This window comes from Phymastichus coffea, unplaced genomic scaffold, assembly GCF_024137745.1.
Source record: "Phymastichus coffea isolate CEN01 unplaced genomic scaffold, Cenicafe_Pcof_1.1 PCOF00001, whole genome shotgun sequence".
NCBI lineage: Eukaryota > Metazoa > Arthropoda > Insecta > Hymenoptera > Eulophidae > Phymastichus > Phymastichus coffea.
The window spans coordinates 6556058-6578507 of record NW_026706812.1 but is presented as its reverse complement, the minus strand read 5'-3'; the positions used below and the strand labels follow the sequence as shown (position 1 = coordinate 6578507).

At 42.1% G+C, this 22450-nt stretch overlaps 1 protein-coding gene across 1 annotated transcript in view; it reads left to right on the top strand.

Moving 5' to 3' along the window:
- LOC131675463 (beta-alanyl-bioamine nonribosomal peptide synthetase ebony) overlaps positions 1-22450 on the top strand; it is a 964295-nt gene that overhangs the window by 409092 nt on the left and 532753 nt on the right. The window lies entirely within an intron of this gene.

Below are 22450 nucleotides of genomic sequence, written 5' to 3'. Positions count from 1 at the left end.
CGCCCGTGAGAGCGAAACCGCCGGCGTCGCTCGAGCCGACGCGCGAACGATTAAGAGGGAGAGTTCGAGCCGATATTCTGAGTTAGACGGATCGTTTGACGGCGCACGCAAAAGAGAACACATCAGACAAAGAAGCAGAGGACAATCAGCAGTTAGCAGCAAAGAGAGAGGACTTCTAACGACGCTAGCATCGTGGAAGCCACATCCGAGCCTGCCAGCAGTCCAGCAGTATAGCCTGTCTGCAGTCCAGCAGTATTACCTGCCTGCCAGCAACTACCAGCAACTGTTCCTGCCAAAAATTACCAGCGACAGTTCCTACAGCGGCATCAGCGGCGATTCCTGCCAGCAGCCCTCACCAGGTCAGGTCGTCTCTCTCTCTCTCTCCCTATCTCTTTCTCTCTACATCCGCGAGTGCGCGACGCGTCGGCAAAGTAATCGCGATCTTCCGCGAACACGGTGAATTCCGTAACTGTAACGAGTCCCTCCTTTGTATTCTCTTAAAATAATTGTAACATGCCCCCGTGCGATTGTCCGCACGAGCGCAGGTACGCGGCGTTGAGGACGACGCGTGAACTCGCATCGTCGCTCTTTATTGTTAAAAGTCGAGAATAAATATTGTTAACAAAAAATTTTAGAATAAAAAATGACTTTATCATTTATAATATTATAAGTTTATTTAAATAAATAATCTTAATAAGTTAAGAAATATTAATTAAATACAGGGAGCAGACCTAGATACTATTATATTTTCCACAGTGTCGGCTAAGTAATTTAAATCTGAACTCATACTTCTCAAACTTGTATTAAATAATCGCATATTATGTATATAATTTTACCTAAGTTAACTAACGCATTCGCAAGTTCGAAATATTCGTGTAATTTACAGAATTCTTTTTCTAAAGACGTATTTCTACATCTCATCGCACGCATTTGCTTATTTCGCTTAGGCATATTCAATTATCAACTAATGATTAACAAACCAATTAACGCAAATTAAAATTACAAGAGTCCTGTCACGGTAGCCAAATATGATGTTAATATCACCTTTTATTTATAACATTGTTCGTACTCTCGTGGTCTGTCGCGTTTAATGAGTAAGAATTTATTTCAATTTTCAAAAATGCTTATAAATATTAACTTTGGAATAAAATTATAAATGAATATCTATGATTATATGAATTGGATTTAAGGAAAGATAGAGTTTGCCCTAGTTTCTTAAGGTGCGAAATTTTCCATAAGCAGAGATTAAGTCTTTCTTATAAAAGGATGCAGTTCAGCCTAAGTTTCTCATAGCGTGAAGTGTTCTATGAGTCGAGCGTAAATTACAATAGGAAAGAAAGGATTTATAATCACTTGAGAGAAAGAACTTATAGTTAGATATAAGCCAACTTCATTCGATCTTGAGCGCTAACTTTGCAAAGCTGTGAGTGAGTACTAGCCTGTGCAAAAATCATCATATTTATACACAGATTTTCCTGCCTATTTTCGCAGGATAGCTCTCTTCGAGTTGTTTACGCAATTATGGGAAATTATTTTTTCTAATTTACAAGAGAATAGACAGTAATAACGAAATTTTAAAACATGTAAAATTAACAGAAGTAAATATAGATCATTTAAGTATAATTTACAATTATCGCAAAAAGTATAGTCAAAAGTTATTAACTAATAAAGTTAGTTAATGTAATAGCGCAATATTTACAATAAAATAATGATAAAATTTTACATATATCTATAGTTTATCACTAGTAGAAGTAATTTCTAAAGAGAATTCATTAAATTAATTCATAACATTTAAATTATATTTAATTTTCGTATTTATAACGGTTTTTGTAAAATCTTATAATGCAAATAATAAATCAGTTAATTAAGATCAATAAATTATAAAACTGTCGTTGTTATGTACAGAATAAACGCTTTCGATCTATATACATTTATATGTTTTAATAAATTATGAATTGTTTATTTATTGAGAACAGTAATAACTAAGCTGTTATCAATTCAGAGATGGACCGTATGTATTCGCCTACCTAGACAATATTATAGCAATGTTATTTACTTTTTAAGAGCAATTACTACACCTAACAGAGGTATTAGAGCGGCGAAAGTGTGCCGGAATGACCGTCAATTACGAGAAGAATTTTTTCTGAACATTAGAAATGACATCAAACTGGTTCTAGAAAAAATTTGTCTAATCATGGAATACCCTGTCCCGAAGAATATAAAAGAACTAAGGAGTTTCTTGGGTATGGTATCATGATATTGGCTCTTCATCGACTTCACATCAATCGTCGATCCACATATCATGTTGATACGAAAAGCTGTTCTTATCACTGGGATCAAGAGCAGAAGCAAGCATTCTTGAGAATCAAACATTGCATGACTGCTGCCATCCATACACATTCACACCATCTTACAGCTGCCCAATCCCGATGGAGAATTCATCCTTCAGACCAATACTAGTGACACAGGGCTGGGCGCTGTACTAACGCAGATGGTCGGCAAAACGGAATACTTAGTAGAGTTTGTAAGCTGTACTCTAAATGAAGCAGAATAGAATTAGTCCATTTAAGAGAGGAAGTGCTTCGACGTTATCTGGGCCATCAATAAATTTAGAAAATACTTGTAAAGCTATCATTTCAAGATGATGGTTGACTATAGCTTTTTAACATAGTATCAGAGTATGGGATTCATTGAACGCTTAAAGCAATACGCGTTTGATGTAGAACATCGTAAGGGATCCTAACACATGGTTCCTAATATCCTGCCACGAGTGTATGAGAAGCATGAGCCCGCGATTAGCGCCGTCGTATGGACGGAAGAAATCACAGATGAGTGGTTGCTTAAACAAAAGCAGAAAGTAACTCAGAATTAGATTATTCAAATTAGAAGGTTTAGGGTGACAATGCCTATACGTATCACTCTAATAACGAATTCTCATAGACTTCCGACGACGATGAACCATGGAAGGTTTTAGTCCCGGCTGAACATCGGACCTAGGTATTAGCAGAGTGCCACGACGTATCCTTAACTGAATACCTCGAACGGGATAAAATCTTAAAATCTACGCTAGAATTAAGTGCTTCTATTAAAAGAGTTGAGCAGAGAAAAAAGGCAAAAATATTCGATGATAAGCACCGAGTCACTCTTTTAAAAATAAGCGACTGGATTTAGCATATAAATTGAGTTTGTTTTCTGTCAATAAAATTACCTCCAAGTTAGCTCCTTCGTATGCTGGGCCTACATGGTCATGGAAAGATATAGCACGAGTATATATCGAGTGACAATTCACCTTAAGAACGTGAAAGGGCTTATTCACGCCGAGGAATTACAGCTCATCCATCAAGATATTCCGGCCAAAGAAAAAAAGTCCCGGAATCGGAGGGCTCTATATTTCCATCAGAGGAAGGTGCAATGAGTAACCTGCCGCCAAATAGCGTAATATCTTTCAGCGAGGAAAAAAGCGCTGAAGCACTCAACTGGGGCACGTCAATGGATCGAATATTGCATGGTTCATTGATTTCAGGGAAACGGAGCGGATCACCGGTACGATGGGGTATAGGTCACTCGAGAAAAGTTTCGGCCACTGCGAAGGAAGCTTCAATCACGAGAAAATTGAGAAGTCGGCCTAGGAAGGCTACTCTCCCTCGTCGATAGGCCAATCCTGATCCAAAAGGGTCAAGGGAAATTTTTGGTTGTCGGACAACCAAAAAAGAGACCAAGGTGAACTCGTAAAAATCATAACTATGATTTAATTCCTGAATCTTGTGGCATACTTGAGAGCCCATCTTGTTGTAGATTGCGTATTCCAGTGGATAAGGCCAAGGAGGCCATCAAGAGGTTCCTTGAACTGAAGCTAGATCAATGGACCGATGGCATTAGCACGCATTATACCACGCAATGAGTGAGTGTTTCATCCAAGAAGAGAAGGAAATGCCAGCATTTTATGAAACGCTTTGTACTCTTATCTGTGTCAATTCGGCAATAAAGGAGTATACCACAGAGTTAGAGAGAACATTAGTAGATACTTAACTTCGTTCTCTTTTTCTTACAACTGGGTGCATTACACAAATAAATATTCGTTAAGGCACGCACGTGTATTAAGGAGTGATTGCAACAGAACCTAATGAAAGCGAACATGAGAAAGACCGGCTAAAAAATAGAGCGTAATAGAGATAAGCACGATAGTGCACGAAGGAAGTGGGAGAACGGTATGCGAATAAGGACGCAAAAGAGTGAGTATTGCTTCAATTGGAAAAGAAAGAATAAATCCATGCCTATCTTTTTTGGCCGCTTTCTTACTGTCAAACAGAGAAATAGTTTTTATTGATGAGACATGTTGATGACAGAGAGTGTGGAGAGGAGAGAAGTTGATGAGCGTTCGTTAAAAACTGAACGCCTATCGCAAAGAATGTAGAAGGATACCGGGTCATGGAACAGAATCCGGACTGCACCAAGACACCAGCCGTCAGTCATAGCTTCTGTTCATAGCTGACGCTCATCTGTAAACGTCAGCAGCCTCAAGAATAAAATTTTGGATGAATACAAGCAGGAGTTAAAAAAAAGACTGGCTCATATCAAAAAATACTTCGAAAACAAAATAGATCTGACAAGGGAACCACCCCATCCCGACCTCACCGATTTGAATGATTTTGGGATATGTTGTAGTACTTGAAAAAAATTAGATACGTGTTCTTTTTTATCGGCCCATAAGGGCTTTTAAGGGGTGAAATCCACCCTGAAAATCAACCCCTAAAAACAGTTTTTTCAATATTTCTCAGCATCAAATGAATATTTTTCAGTAAACTCAACGTTAAAAAATTTCTTATAAAACGGCACTTTTAAGGACATAACATTTATACCGAAGGGTTGCAACCCCTTTTTTAATAGGGGTAAATACACTATTTTTTGTACTGTTTTACGACATGTAATATAGTAAATCAGCTCGAGTGATTTAAAAATCGCACTGATAATGAGAAAATACCAAAATTAAGTTGACGTGTTTCCGGATTTAAAAAAAAAATATGTTTAGGGGGTGTTTCATCCCCTAGAAACCACCCCCGTCAAACTAACAGCAGGTTAATCCACCTAACCCTGGGATAAACAAGTTTAGTCGTTTGTTATTTCTTGAAATAATTTAATCCTACGCATGAGCGAGCTACCTCAACTAACCAACCTGTCTCTAACCCACCAAACCCCCATAAACCACCCTTACCGAACCTCATTCAGGCTAACCCACCTAATCCTGGGAAAAGCAACTTTAGTCGTTTGTTATTTCTTCAATAACATTCATTTTGCATAACAATATGTCCCAAGTATTACAAATTTTATGTAATAATTATTATTTCATTATAAATACAAAAAAGATAACAATAATTAATAACGGCTTATAAATATAAGATTTGAGACTAAAATAAATTATAAATAATTATTAACTATTTTGTTTTTTCGAAACTAATAATAACAGTTTGTGACGGTAAACGTCTTATTAGCGCTAACGGCCCAACCGTGCGGCTGCCAGCGAGGGCAGCACCTACCGGTTGGGGAAAATGTGCGACGGGGGAATTCGGCACGCGACGAGACGGAACGCGCGCGTATGAAAATGAGGCAGTCGAGGATCAGCTATCGATATCGCCTGAGAGGAGTCGAAGATTAGAATTCGATCGCCGAGCAGTGCAGCGAGTACCTTGGATATTTTCCCGAGTTTTTCCGAAGGCAGAAACGAGAGAAAAAAGCGGTGACGTAGCTTACGTCCAGTGAGTGTGTGTGCAAGCATGCGTGAGTGGAGAGTTTCGCCATCGAGGGCGAAACCGAGAACGAGAGACAGCATCACTCGCATATAAACATTTGTCGAAAGACTAGTGTGCGCTGCAAGAGCCTCCTTCTTCGTATTACTTGTTTCCCGTGCGAGAATTAATGAGGTAAGCTGGCCAGCTTAATTTCGCGATCGCGACAGAATTCCCAAATAACTAATCTCTCGTACTCGCTAGAAAACGTGCATGCATTATCTCGGCAAACAAAGAGCGGCGAGTGATCCGACTCCACATGTTATTGTCGCGCGAGCGTACTGTAAACATAAACATGCGTGCCGAATACAGTGTAGAGCTTAGAGGAAATAAACGATCTCGCATGTGATATTGATTAGAATTTCATCGTATTTATTTCAATAGTAGATAGTTGCTTGACTGATACCCGTTCCCTCCTGCTCTTCGGTTTTTCGTGTTTGAACGTATAGCTGATCACGTGTGCTCTTCGCTACGATCGTGCGCATGAAATTAAATAAACGGTACCCACCCCGTTACAAGTTATAGTATCAGTTTTTTTAAAAATATTATTTGCATTGTATTACATATAGCTATGTATAAAAGAGTAATAATAATAGTTATTATTTTTTGAACGTAAAGTTAATTCGTAATAAAGAAAAATAACAAGTAAAAACAGTTAAAAATTATTAATTTCAAAAGTGAAAATTTAATATAGTTGTGAAAATACTCTCCCCACGTCACCAATTCTTTTGCAGGGTAAGTGAGGCACTTTCGCTCAAGGCAATTGAGGGAGAAAAGAGAGGGGAGGTCAATAAATAAATTATACAAAGACAAAAATCAAATTAAACTTACAACCTATTATTATTAATAATTATTCACATTAAACATACGTGCGCATAATATAATCTAAAAATATTGACCAACTAACGAAGAAATAGAACAAAATAAACGGTTTAGCATCATCGCGAATAAATGTATCACGGTATCTCGTAACTAAACAATTATTAATCACGCACTTATCCTATTTACAAACTTACTTAAAAATTACGCAGAAACCTGTACCGGTTGAATTGCCCGGCACGTGAGTGCCTTGACAATTCGCCAGTCGCAACTATCACAAATACAAATTAAACTAAGTGCGAACCTCTAGATAGTCGGCATGTGAATGCCTGGCTATCTTATTCAATGCGCACCAGTCGTCGCATCACCGGAGAGAGAGTGTAGAGAGAAAGAGAGATTCAGAAAAGAACTAAGAACCTTGACCTTGTTGCGTTGCTGCCTACTCGGTCGAGAGCTGCAATCGGTGAGGTTGCATTCCCGGAAGAGCTGCTATGGATGGCGTGGTCGCTTTCTAAGGAGAGCTGCAACCATGGCGAGATCATTGTTCCGGGGGACAGTAGAAGCTGTGGAGGCTGCTGTCCCGGAAGGCTGTAATAGCTGACAAGGCTGCTGCCCTCGAGTAGATCTTTTCTGGCTCTCTTCCTTTCTCACTGCCCGGAATTGGAATAGACTCGCGCACGCACTTTTTTCTCGCGCTCGTCTCGCGGCCGCTCAGCGGCGCTCACTTCTCTCCCTTCCTGACCTATTAGTTAGGCGGCACGCGACGCGCCGCTTATCGGTCACGCGTCGCGCGCCTGCCTATCCCTGCATAGTCCTAATGCTCGCTCTCTCTCTCCCTCTCTCTCTTTCTAACTCTCTTCGCGCTCTTCAATTTTCTGCGCTCAATTGCGCTGGCCCGTCCTTGGCGCAGAAACAAAAAGGCCAAATGTTAGGCGCATACTTTAATGCGCCCAACGTTGGCCACCACGCCTTGCCGAGTGGAGAAGGAGGGAGAAACGCAGACGAGAAACCGGCACACGGCCTGCTATCGTCACGTAGTTATTATTTCTTTTTTAATCATTTACATTTTGCAATGAGAAAAGAAATTATAACAAATAATTAATTGATAATATTAATAATTATAAATTGTTATTATAGTCTCAATTCCTATACTTATAAACTGTTTACTTTTTTCAATTTTCACTTGTGGTTTAGTTTACTTTTTGTTGGTACTTTACTTTGCTGTACACTTTATCTTATTTACAATTTTATCTTATCAATGGCTCGAAGACGACAAGTTCTATCAAATCTACGTCCCTTACGATAATAAGACATCCGATACATATTTCATTATTCGTAGTAGTTGAAGAAAAGTCAAGTATTTAAAAAGTTAAAGCTTTTTTATAGTGCTGGATTTATAAATAAACTTATTTCTATAATTACATAGAAATTTCCCGAACACGAAAATATAGTACATAACAAGAATAATTTTATTCAAATATTTTGATTTGTAAACATGTGAAATACAACTGTTAAAAACGTATTATCGAATTCTATCTATAGACTAGGTTTTCTTTTCTCTTTTGTAAAATTATTTAAATGCAGAAAAGAGTATTTATATCTTGATTTTGTTTTAGATTAAAACATGAAGATCAATCCTTTGAACGTAGTCAATTTATTAAAGGTATATTTTCAAAGTTTACAAATACCAGATAGCGAGATTAATTTCAAAGAAATTAAATTGTCAAAAAAGTTAAAGGAAATATTAATAGATGCCGTGTATGAGTTTAATGATATTGATATGATTGTTGAAGAGACGTTAGATTTTCATGAAGATTATAAAGATACTGATGCTAAAATAATCAAAGATGAAGTTCAACATCACTTTCCTGATCCTGAATTTGCTCGAACAGATCGGTGCACAAATGATGATAAAGAAATCACATTTGATTATAAACAAAGAGCCGTAGAATTTTGGAGGAGCGGAAAAAACAAAAACTTAAAATTGGATACTGTACAACATAGATTCAAAAAAGTTTCATCTATAAGTCAACTTAAATGTTGGGCGAAAACAATTAATAAAAGTGGAACTTACCGAGAAAAAATTGCGCAAATTTGCCAATACACGTTTGATAATTTAAAAGCCGCTATTGCAGCTGGTACGATAGTGCATAATCGATATATACGGAAATGGGCATTGCAAGCTCCAAAAATTGTTGACTATGAAGATATAAGATTTAAGGCTTCTCAAAATTGGTTACTAAAATTTAAAAAAGCTCATAGAATAGTATCTAGAAAAATAAATAAATTTATCATCAAAAAAACATTAGAAAGTAAAGAAGAATTACAAACTAATGCTGATGCTTTTGTAGCTGATGTTAAATCATGTATACCAGAAATCGGCATTGCAAACTTTTATAATTCAGATCAGAGTGGTTTCCAATTAGAAATGCATTCAGGAAGAACATTAGCAGTTGAAGGAGAAAAGCAGGTGCAATGTCTGGTACAGTCGATTTCATCGACAATGCACAGTTATAGAATTTAACCAACTATATCAGCAACCAGGAAACTTATATCACCACTTTTTATAGTATTAAAAGAAAAAAGTGGTCATTTTGGTCCCATAGTGGAGTCTTTATTATTTAGATCAGAAAATATGCATGTGGAAGCATCTAAATCTGGAAAATTAACGACAAGTTAGTAAATTTTTGTTTGTTATAATGCAATGACATAAAAAAATGTCAAAATTTTTTTATTTTAGATCATTTTAAAATTTGGTTGAAAGAAGTTTTTTACCCAAATGTTGGACCTCAATCTGTACTTTTACTCGACTCTTGGAGTGGACATTGCAGTAAATCTGTAAGGGAAACGATACCAACAAACAAAATTGTTAATATAAAAAAAATTCCCACAGGAACGACAGGGAACATCCAACCACTCGATGTTTATGGATTTCGTATCTAGAAAAACTTCGTTCGACGTTTATCAGATCAAGTAATTTTCATGGACTATGAAATAAATCTACATTTAAGAAATAACATCATAAAAATGCAGTCTCTTATCCATAACCAGCTTTCTTCACCAAGATATATAAATATTTTTAAATACGCTTGGTATAAAAGCGACTACATTGCTGAAAAACCAGCTCAAACAGATAACCCTGTTGATTTTAGTGTTGGAGATTCTTGTAATATACATTGCCAAGTAGAAGCATGTAAAAATGTTGCTATAATACGGTGTGGTTAGTGTAAAAGATCATTATGTTTCAAACACTTTTTCGATGATTATCATTTATGTGAGGAATTCGTTGAATGATACATTTTAATTTACCAATAAATAAAAGAAAGAAAAAGATGAAAATTATTATGAAAAATCAAAATATATGTAGTATCGCGTACGATGGCTCTTACGTAAATATATTTATGAATCTACATTGTGACGGGGTGATTGCTCCGACTTTTTATTTATGCGCGCGACCGCATCTAAGAGCACGCGGAATTGTCGAAATGTTCAAACTCGTCAACCGGAGAGCAGGAGGGAACGGGAGTCAGTCAACCAAGTTGTTACTAACGAGAAATAATAACAGCGAAATTATAATCAGTGTCACGTGCGAGTTAGTTTATTTCCCTTTTCTCTACAGTATACTTGGCCCGCGTGTTTATGTTTACAAAGCGCGCGCGCGTCAATAACATGCAGCGTTGGAGCGATCGTAGCTCTTTGTTCGCCGGGATAGCACATGCACGCAACCGATTCTTACAGAATACGAGGTATTAGCAATTAATTCCGTGCAATTGTGAGACAAATAAAGCAAAGACGCAATATAAAGCTGGCCAGCTTACCTTTGTATCGGTCGTACTACTCGCAAGGGGAAAGGAGACAAGTTCGTTATTGTTCGTTAATGTCCTTCACCGGGATGGTCTGCTCCTGGTTTCGCCCTCGATGGCGAAACACTCCACACACGCTCACTCACACACACTCGCTACCACAGCGACGAAAACGGTTCTCGCAAACTCGGAGGTGTCACTTTGTCTCGTGTGGAAAATCGGCTCGCTCACTCCTTACTTCCCACGGAAACTTTCGGCGGTGAAAACTTTGGTTTGAAGTTAGGCGGCTAAATGCTCGGATAGCTTATCCTCGATTGGTTCATTTATATTCGCGCGCGTTCCGTCCCGTCTCGTGCCGAATTCCCTCGTTACATTTTCCCCAACCGGTAGGTGCTGCCGTCGCAGACAGCCGCATGGTTGGGCTGCTAGCGCTAATAGGACATTTACCGTCACAGCCCTCTTCTAGTCTGGACCTATGGGGCCCTCGACGATAGAATTATTAGCGCTATTCCTTTTAAGGTTAAGAGGGTAAAGATCAATCGAAGGTCATGTTCTGTGTGGTATTTCAAGATTTTATTGGTTATAAATGGGGGTCCGGCCCTGCCCACGGGGGCAGGGACCTTTCACTTGGGTGTTCACCGGGTTACCTCCCGGCCTTCTTCGTCCAATAGGGGGTGTCCGCGTGCCTCCCAGACCAGCCTCTCTTGGACAAGGTCGGAATGTTGCCGGACACGGGGGCAACGATCCGTGTGGGTCACCCCGGGGTCATGACAAACGTTGCACCCTTCCAACTGTGCGCGGAATAGGGTGCCCCGAGGGAGGCCTCGCTCCCTGGGGGTCAGCGACAACCCGTCACGTCGGTTCGGGGCGGACCATAACGGTCTTTCGACCGTGGGGTCCTCATCCGCGAACCCCACCACAAGGTTTATATGGATGGGTCCAGTTGTTTGCCCCCCGTTGCTGTCGTCCACGTTCACCACGAGGCTCATCCCGCACGTCCGCGGTCCCCGATGTGTTGTGGTTTTCTACCTGGCCTCCGGACCCATTGGTCTGACTCCGGCAGCTGGAGGCTGGGTGGGGCCAGCAGGTGCGTCACCGACCGGGCCCTCGAGGGCTTGGCGGTGACGGCGCTGAACCTCCTCCAGCGCTTGCGCGAACTGGCGCCGGCGGGACACCAACTTGCTCCAGAATTCCATATCACTGGGGCGGTGTCCCGCAGCCGTATACGCGTCGTATTCCGCATACATGGCTCGTTGGAGGGTATTGAGGGTGGTCCAGCCTTATTCGACCTCCCTCAAACCCTCCACTATCTCCTCCCAGATTTGTTCGCCAGGCGAGGATGCCTGGCTAGTGAACCTGGGGCGCCAGGTCGCATCGGTGGAGGCTTCCTCCGTCTGGGTGCCCGTAAAGGTCGGTGGGGCCCTAATTGGTATCGCTCCCACTGGTGCTCTGGGTAGCGGTGCTGCCTCTTCGCGCACGACGCCCTGCACCGTTAATGGGGGCTAGGGATATTCGTCTGTGACCTCCTCGATCACCACGGATGACGAGCTCTCGTGTTCGCTCCTCTTCTTCTCTTTTCTCGCCGAGGAGGTGCAGGGCAGCGTGTACGACTCCCTCGACGGCGAGACCCAGGTCCAGCCTAATGAGGCAAGGTCTCTTCCTGTCCATAATAAGGTTTGAGATCTTTAGCCTGAACCAATTCCTTGACCTTTTCCTGTTGGTTGGCAAGGCTGTATGAGTTGACTCCGAGTGCCTTAGTGACTATGTAGGGACCCACGAATTTTGGTGCTAGCTTTTCGGAAATACCCTACGACGCGCTAGATAGTATGCGATGTCTCTTCCATACCCAGTCCCCTTCTTTAAATCCTGTGGCCCTGTGCTTGGCGTAATAATATTTCGCCTGCCTCAAGGACTCGTTCGAAGCGATTTCTCGAGCTTCTTGAATAACGAATCGGTTATTCTTCAAATGCTCATTCCACTGTTCTATTCGATGCAAATCTCCTTCTCAGGCTGCCAGCTCGTCCATTTACCTACGAAGGGTGTTCGGCGCTTCCGGTTGTCTACCGTAGATGAGTATGGTAGGACTGGTTCCCGTGGAACTGTGTATGGCCGTGTTTAAGGCGAACGCGAGTTCAGGTAGTACCTGGTCCCATTCTTTGTGATTCCTGCGCAAATACGAGGTTATCATCGTCTTCAGAGTTCTCTTCACTCTTTCGGTAGGGTTAGCCTGTGGGGTATAGGTCGGCGTAAAGGCCCGGTTTATCCTTTGGTTTCTCAGGTACCCATCTATAAGCTGGTTACGGAATTCGGTGCCATTATCGGACAGGAAGACCTTAGGCGCACCAAAGCGGAGGATCAGTCGTTCCCTGAGTTCCCTCGCGATCGTCTTACCATTGGCACTACGTATAGCTATGCACTCGACCCATCGCGTGAATAAATCGATGAACACTAATACGTATTCGCGCCCTCGAGGGCTCCTCGGAAAGGGTCCGGCGATGTCGCCCGCTACCACTTGCCAAGGTGTGGACAACATCCAATCCCTCATGAGTCCGCGCGGCAGTCGTTGTTCGCCCTACACTGCTGACAAACCTGACACTTTTGGACGTAACCTTTGATGTCCACGTACATGCCTGGCCAATAGTAGGATTGGGCGACGCAGGCGAAGGTCTTCTCACGTCTCAAATGTCCCGCGGTCTCAAGGTCGTGGTTCTCGAACAGGACCGCCTTTCGGTCCTCCGGTGGCACGACAAGCTTCCAAGTGTCCTCGTATCCATATTCGCCTTGGTAGTCACAGCTTGGCTTTTGGTGATAGATCACTTTGCCAACTATTTTCCAGTTCGGGTGGTCTTCCGGGTTGTCCTCTACGCACCGGAACTGTTCCGCGTACCAGGCTTTGTCTCCTGGCTTCGGCTGGTCCATCGCACTAACCTCAGCCTTCGTGGGCTCAAAAGCGCGCGATAATGGATCGGGCAATACGTTTTCGGCACCCTTTCGATACTTAATCTCGAAAGTATGGCCTTGGAGTTGCAAGGCCCATCGGGCTAGAAGTCCTATTAGGTTTTTCAGATTGTATAGCCATTTCAGACTCTTATGGTCCGTTATCACCTTGAATCGGTATGTCTCTATGTACGGGCGGAACTTCTATATAGCCCATACGACCGCTAAGCACTCGCACTCCGTGGCAGAGTAGTTTAGCTCCGCCGGGTTAAGGACTCTACTAGCGTACTCGATGATTCGGTCTCCGTCTCCTACTCTTTGGATTAGGACGGCGCCGATTCCCGTAGCGCTAGCGTCCGTTTCCAATACGTATTGCCCGTCGGGTTCCGGTAACCCGAGGCACGGTGCGGATATCATGAGTGCCTTAAGTTTGGCGAAGGCTTGTTCTTGTTCTGATCCCCACAGATATTCGTATTTTTTCCCCGTTAATTTCGTTAATGGTTGAGCGTGTGTGGCGAAGTCACTCAAGAATCGGCGGTACCATGAAGCAACCTCCAGGAAAGTACGCAGCTATCGCACGTTTCCTAGTCGAGTGTACTCCACGATAGAGCGCACCTTTTTAGGGGCGAGCCTGATACCCTCGCGGTTAATCAACAAACCCAGATATTTAGCCTCAGGCTTGCAGAAGACGCTTTTCTCTCGATTAATCGAGATTCCGTCTCTACATAATGTACCCAGTACGATTTTAAGATGTTGCAGGTGATCTTCGAATTTGGACGATACTACGATGATATCATCCAAATAGGCGAATGCGAAATCGCCAAGCTCAGGTCCGATCACGCTATCTATTACCCGCTGGAAGGTGGCGCCGACGTACGAGAGACCGAATGGCATTCGTACGAACTGGAAATACCCCAATCCGGGCACGGTAAAGGCAGTGATAGATCAAGATTTGGGTTTAAGTGGTATTTGATGATATGCACTACTGAGGTCGAGTGTGGAGATATAGCGTGCGTTGCGTAAGCGCCTCAATATATCTTGCATAAATGGTAGAGGATACGCGTTTGGCTCGGTGACCTTGACTTTCCTGAAGTCAATACAAAATCGATACGAGCCATCCTTCTTGCGTATCATAACGACTGGGCTCGACCAGCCGCTATCCGCTGGCTCGATCACCCCTTGGTCTAACATCTCCTAATCTATGCATTTCTTGCTCGACCTTGTGTAATACTGGATAGTAGCGCTGCTTGATCGGTTTCGTATCACCGACCCGAATCTCGTGTTCAATGCTTGCCGCACATCCTCGTCCCACGGGGGCCTGCGATAAGGCCTCGCCGGTGGTCCTCTGCAATGTCGCTTGTTGAGAGGCTGTTACCTCGGCTAGTCCGATCGTAGCTAATTTCGGACCAGCCTCTATGCTAGCTACCTCTAGCTTCATCTTGGTTCGTGATTTCTTGAGCAGTAACGTATCATCGTCAGGGTCAATTACAGCTCTAAACAACCTAACGAAATTCACTCGTAGGATACATTCATTAACGAGGGTTGGGAGGATAGCTACTCTCGTCGGCATCATTATATCCCCCACGGTAAACGGCAACATGGCGAGACCAACGATTGTTAATTTACGACCGTCTGGTAGTCCTGCCGTACCCGGGTGGGTGGTATCGAACCTGATGCCTAGCACAGACGCTATTTGCAGAGCATTATTACCCATTGCTGTGGTGGAAGCTCCCGGATCATAGAGAGCCCGTATCTGGAAGTCTCTTATTTTCACCGGTAGCCACCAGCGCGTTTCCTGTTCCGGGGAATATAGCGGAACAGATTCTGCGGTTCCACGGCCTTGCTCTTTGCACACCATATCGCTGACTACTGTGCTCTCTCGTGTTAAAGTGACGCCACTTGTCGTTCGAACCAGCTCGATTCGGACTATCGGAGATTCCATGGGGGTACCCCTTGATGGTTTATCTGCCGTTACCAGCGCCCCCGAGGGCGTGTGCGATCCATTCGCCACCACCTCGACCGGTTTAGGGTCTTGAGCTTTACAACGTCAATACCTCCTTTCTCCTCGTCCACTTTACTGCCGCATTCATCATTGGCGCCACCAGGGGAATTCTCGCTCTCGTCGCTCAACACGCTCGATACTATCTATACTGACTGTGTTGGCGAAGTCCGCAAGATCTCGTTTACGGGGTTTGTCTTAGGGGATAAAGAGTGGAGTCAACCCCACCTAACCACTCCTTTCCTCGTTTCCCTTGTTAAATTGGGGGCAGTACTTTTTGCTGTACCCCAATAATCCGCACTCAACACACTTGAATGGCTTGGAGAAGTCTCTCTCCCGTCTTCGAGAAGCTTCTGTCTTCTTAGTGCGGTCCTCCGAGGTTAAGTTTTTTTCCGGCGAGGTTGTGCTTCATCCCTTCAGATATTTCCTTGAGAGATAATAGCACTTGGCTCAGTATATCGGCGGGTTGAGCCTTCTTTTCGCCATCAACTGCCTCTAGGCTTGGACTAGGTGTCGCCCCCGAGGGCGTCCGTGTGTAGACGACCGGGTGCGTTACCTTCTCCAGCACTTTCTCCATACGGTCCAACCTGTCACTGACCTCCGGCTTATCGCTGCACATCGATGCTACTTTGCCCTTGCGGCCCTTGCTTCCATCGGTGCGATGGTGGTACGCTAACTCCGGTTACAGAGTTGATTGTGGATTAGGTACCACCCGTTCCGTCTTTCTCTGGTGCAAGCTGTTTTGTGCCGCCGTAGCTAGCGCGTTCAGGTTCATATGGAGCTCGCTTCGGACCCCCGCACTTGGCCCTGAATGTCCGGGAGAAGGTTGGCGTGTAACAGGTCCAATTGGCAATCAGGCGTCATCTGGGGGTTTAGCCGCCTCATCAAGCCCATCATGTTGGTGATGTAAACATGAACGGGTTCATCGGGGCCCTAATATCGGCTCTGAACCTCCCTCAACAGACGCTGTTGCTGTTGCACGCTGGTCCCGAACCATTTCCTTGCGTCCATCTCGAATTCGGCGTAGGAGAGCCATTCCTCCTTCATCGCCTTGTACCAGGTGAGGGCGGGACCGACGAGTAGCTCCGATACCGTTATGAGCATCTCGTCTACCGTGAGTCCCGCACCATTCCTCAGATTATCCAGCCTGGACAGGAAGGTATCGCATTGCCCTCTCCTGAAAACTTCAGTTTCCATCCTCGGACAATGCGACCAACATCCCTTGTAGTTAACCAAGGGTTTGTTGTCTGCTGAGATGACCACGTGCTCGGCGGGTGGTTATTCACTTCAGCATTAACTCCGCTGAGTTGATGCTGTCCACCCTCTCCGAAAGGGAGCGTCCGGTGGGGGGTCCTGCCGGTGGCCCCCGTGGGCCTCTGTCCGGGTCCAACTGGAGTACTTTGAGGTAACCTGGTATCGTAATGGTAGGTAAAGGTATCTTGGAATTCGACGTTCCTACGCGCGTTTTCTTGTTGTCGCATTTCACTAGAATTATTTGCATTATCTTGCTGTACATTTCTGTTTTCGGCATTTTCCAATGCGCTCATTCTGGCAGATAAGTCGTCCAGCTGGCTCTTAACATTGCTACAATTGTTATATATTTCGTCTAATATTTTCGTTAGACTTGACACATTTACCCTTAACGAGTCTAGCAGCTCGAGCTTCTTCTCATTCTCTCTGGACCTGAAAATGAGGTCTTGGATCATCACAGCGAATGCAGGCGGGAGTGGGAACTGGCTACCATCATTAGCCGTTATTGTAATATTTTTATCACTGCTGGTACTCTCGCCGTCGTCCAGTACGTTTGTGACGTTTATCGCTGTTTCCTGAATCCGCGATATCACCTCTGCACTTTGCAATAGCTGGGCTAGCGGGTGTTCTCCTTCTTCGGATGCTGTGTGTTCCGCGCAGATGGATATAATAAGCTCTGAGCGTAGGGCTGCCCTTCTTGCTGGATTGCTGTGTTGGTTGTCGACTTCTACGAAATCTGCCGCGGAGTAGTCGCCTAGCAACCAATTTTGCAGCCGCCCAGCTCTCAAGAGCTTATTCCGGTTTTTCTTGAGCTCCAAGTGTTCGAGGTATTCGTTTATTTCCTCGTCTTGGAGCGTCAATACCCAATCTTCGACTTCTTTCTAAGTGCAGTCCATTGTCATCTGCTTGTTACGTCGCGACTAATTCTTTACAAATTTACACGCTTGTTTGGCGGACGGTGCGAGTGCGAGTGCTATATTTAATGTTTATTAACAATCAAGCAAGAATTTAGACTTTATTACCCGACAAGAGGCTCAATAAAGGACATTTAATATTGTGCTAGTCGAAGGGCTCTTTGCTCGCTATTGCGCAATATAATGATCCTGCCTATCAGGCACACTAACTGTTTGTTAGCGCGGCTGTGTTGGTTAGTATCTAAATTAATGTAGCGAGCGTGTCTATGCGTAATCACCAATACCCGCAGTTGACAATATACGAAAAATACATTTACGTTAAGACAACACGTTACCAAAGAAAACTATTGATTTGAGTTTATTTTGTTTGAATGTTGCCGGTGTTAGTTTTTCCTGGGCCAACGGGTACAATATTGTTGATCTGCGGCAACTTTCAAAACCTATTGGTGTTTACGCTATGGCTCGCTAAGAGTCGTTCGGTCACACTCGCACGCGTTTACAACGACTGTTTTCAATCATTATCGTCGCAGCGGGCCTTCGCAAGCTAACTTATAGAGAAGCGATGTTTACTATGTGGTTTTTAACTCAAAGTGTGCACAACAACACTTTGATTGCCACTTGAGTCGCTGGTTGACGCAAGGTTACTGTTTAGAACCGGCGTTTTGAACAATCATAAACGCTGTAGGTTCTTTTACGTTGTGCGCCATGTGACGGGGTGATTGCTCAGTCTTTTATTTATGCGCGCGATCGTATCGAAGAGCGCGGGGGATTGTCGAAACGTTCAAACTCGTCAACCGGAGAGCAGGAGGGAACGGGAGTCAGTCAACCAAGTTGTTACTAACGAGAAATAATAACAGCGAAATTATAATCAGTATCACATGTGAGTTAGTTTATTTCTCTTTTCTCTACAGTATACTTGGCCCGCGTGTTTATGTTTACAAAGCGCGCGCGCGTCAATAACATGCAATGTTGGAGCGATCGTAGCTCTTTGTTCGTCGAGTTAGTACATGCACGCTACCGATTCATACAGAGTACGAGGTATTAGCAATTAATTCCGCGCAATCGTGAGACAAATAAAACAAAGTCGCGATATAAAGCTGGCCAGCTTACCTTTGTATCGGTCGTACTACTCGCAAGGGGAAAAGAGACAAGTTCGTTATTGTTCGTTAATGTTCTCCACCGGGACGGTCTGCTCCTGGTTTCGCCCTTGATGGCGAAACAATCCACACATGCTCACTCATACACACCCGCTACCACAGCGACGAAAACGGTTCTCGTGAACTCGGAGGTGTCATTTCGTCTCGTGTGGAAAATCGGCTCGCTCACTCCTTACTTCCGACGGAAACTTTCGACGGTGAAAACTTTGGTTTGAAGTTAGGCGGCTAGATGCTCGGATAGCTTATCCTCGACTGGTTCATTTATATTCGCGCGCGTTCCGCCCCGTCTCGTGCCGAATTCCCTCGTTACACATTTTCCCCAACCGGTAGGTGCTGCCCACGCAGACAGCCGCATGGTTGGGCTGCTAGCGGTAATAGGACGTTTACCGTCACAACATACGAATATAAATATATATGTATAGATCTATAAATGATAATTAGACCTCGTGTTATTCTCGTGTTTATTTTTAAGAGATATTTCTCGCCATTTTGGTACTATTACAATAAAATGTATTAAACATATTTTTATTTGTCATAATTTATGTTTGAGCTACAGATATATTTTATAAAAAAAAATGGGATACCCCACGTACGGTGTAGAAATCAATCATTTTAAGAAAAAGCAACTGATAAACTCAATTCTCCCAAAGTTAGGTCTATTAGCCTACATTTGGTTGGGTAAGGGTAGTTTATGGGGATTTGGTGGGTAAGAGGCAGGTTGGTTAATTGAGGTAGATCGCTCAGGTGTAGAATTAAATTATTTCAGGAAATAACAAACGACTTAACTCGCGTTTCCCAGGGTTAGGAGGTTTAGGCTGCTTGTGTTTCAGTAAGGGTGATTTATAAGGATGGGGGTTAGATAGGTTAGGGGTAGGTGGATAAGACGTATGTGATTCAGCTGGGATTACTCGCTTATGGTGTAAAATTCAATTATTTCAACAAATAACAAACGACTAAAGTTGCTTTTCCCAGGATTAGGTGGGTTAGCTTGCATGTGGTTTGGTAAGGGTGGTTTATGGGGGTTTGGTAGGATAGAGGCAAGTTGGTTAGTTGAGGTAGCTCGCTCATGCAGAGGATTAAATAATTTCAAGAAATAACAAACGACTAAACTTGTTTATCCCAGGGTTAGGTGAATTAACCTGCTGATAGTTTGATAGGGGTGGTTTCTCGGGAGTGAAACACCCCTTATATATATTTTTTTTTAAATCCGGAAACACGTTAATCTAATTTTGGTAATTTCTCATTATCAGTGCGATTTTTAAACTGATTTACTGTATTACATGTCGTAAAACAGTACAAAAAATAGTGTATTTTTCCCTATTAAAAAGGGGGTATTCGGTATAAATGTTATGTTCTTAAAAGTGCCTTTGTATAAGAAATTTTTTAACGTTGAGTTTATTGAAAAATATTCATTTGATGCTGAGAATTATTAAAAAAACTGATTTTAGGTGTTGATTTTCAAGGTGGATTTTCACCCCTTAAAAGCCTTTATGGGCCGATAAAAAAACATATATCTAGTTTTTTTTCAAGTACTACAACATATCCCAAAATCATTCAAATCGGTGAGGTCGGGTTGGAATGGTTCCCTTGTGAGTGGAACAATAGATTACTCCAAATTAGTCGTGGTACGGTCACGGTTTCAAAATGGGAAGGGTATCGGATACGAAATTTATAGACCAAAGCATAAAGTAGATATAGTTCACAAATATGCGAGGTATAGTACAGTATTTTCAACGAACGAGGAACCTACCGTATACTTAAATGCCTATTTGCAAGAGAAAAACATTAACTATCTTTTAGAAGGATTACAGAAGTTAGAAAATAACTGGAAAAAGTATATAGATTTGAAAAGAGACTATGTTGAAAAATACAGTGATTTTAGAAAACAAAACCTCTTTTTATTTTGTTAGGTTGGAAACTTTTCCAGATAAATCTCATACAAGTATGAATACAATTAACTTCCGCACTATTCTTGTCATATGTCACTGTGAAGTTATCAAACGTGTATGTTGCATTGTTTTCTTTACATATACCATAAATCAAATCCAAAATACTAGAGACACTTTTATCCATTCATGTACTGATACTCTCGTCAAATACGAGGTGTGTTCAAAAAGTAACAAGAATTTTTAAATTTCGCGGGTTTGGAGAGTCCGCTTCTATAAAATTTTTTTTTATTATGTTGGTACACATGCCCCTGAAGTACGATAAAATTTTCAGCAATAAAGCAATAATTGAAGATGACGAACGACCCGGACGCCCAAGCACATCAACAACCGATGAAAACGTGAAAAAAGTGAAAGAAATGGTTATGAACGATCGCCGAATCACAATCAGAGAAGTCGCTGATGATGTTGGCATATCAGTTGGCTCATGCCATCAAATTTTTTCGAATGTTTTGGGTATGAAACGTGTGGCAGCAAAATTCGTTCCAAAATTGTTGAATTTCGAACAAAAACAGCGGCGAATGGAAGTTGCTCATGAGTCGCTAAATGAAGTCAATAACGATGCAGAACTACTAAAACGTGTTATAACAGGTGACGAAACATGGGTTTACGGATATGATGTCGAAACTAAGGCTCAATCGTCCCAGTGGAGGCATTCTGGATCGCCAAGACCGAAAAAGGCTCGACAAGTACGGTCGAATGTGAAGGTTATGCTCACTGTGTTCTTCGATTTTATTGGCATAGTGCATTATGAATTCTTACCATAAGGTCAAACAATCAATAAGCAGTACTACCTACAAGTTCAACGTCGTTTGCGTGAAGCAATCCGAAAAAAACGCCCGGATTTGTGGCAAAACAATTCATGGCTTTTACACCACGATAATGCGCCTGCTCACACTTCATTGCTTGTTCGTGAATTTTTGGCCAAAAACGAAACTGTAACGATGCCTCAGCCTCCATATTCGCCAGATATGGCTCCATGTGACTTTTTTCTATTTCCAAAAATATAGATAACATTAAAAGGCCGTCGTTTTACAGGCATAGATGACATTAAAAGCGAATCGCTGAAAGAGCTAAAAGCTATTACAAAGATCGAGTTTCAAAAGTGTTTCGAGGATTGGAAAAAGCGTTGGCATAAGTGTATTGTATCCGAAGGGGACTACTTTGAAGGCGACAACATTAATGTAGATGAATAAATAAATATTTTTTTCATAAAACGAAAATTCTCGTTATTTTTTGAACACACCTCGTACATGCTCTCGTCTTTGCTTGGATCAGATAAACTATGATAAATTATATTTTATTTTTGTGTATAATATATTATACTTATTATTATATTATTATATTTTTGTTATTATATTATTATTATTATATTTTTGTGTATAATAGTAACTCTTCTTTTTCCAGTGATTTTTTTAATTCCTTGCTTTTGTTACCTTAGCTTTCAGTTCCACTTTCATTCCTTTTCTTGCCTTCTTGACATATACTTGACATCTCTTAACACTTGTTATTATTCTTATGTAGTATATGTGGAGTTCATTTTTCGTTTACTTTCTTACTCAGAGTTTCTTACAGAATTATTTTCTACGTTTGTTTTCTTTTTCCGTGTCAGTTTTCTTGCTCGTTCTATCTTTCTTTATCTTTTGCCTTTCTACTTCCATAATAAACTTTTTGGTTTCTTTGTCTTCGTCATATTCCTTAATCTTTCTCTATACATTTCTTTTATAATATTGCCTTTCTTGAACATATGTTTTTCATTTTTGTTTATGCCTTATTTCTTTGCCTTCATTAAGTATTTTGTATGTTACATTAATCTTTCGTCATTAAACTGTTTCATTTCT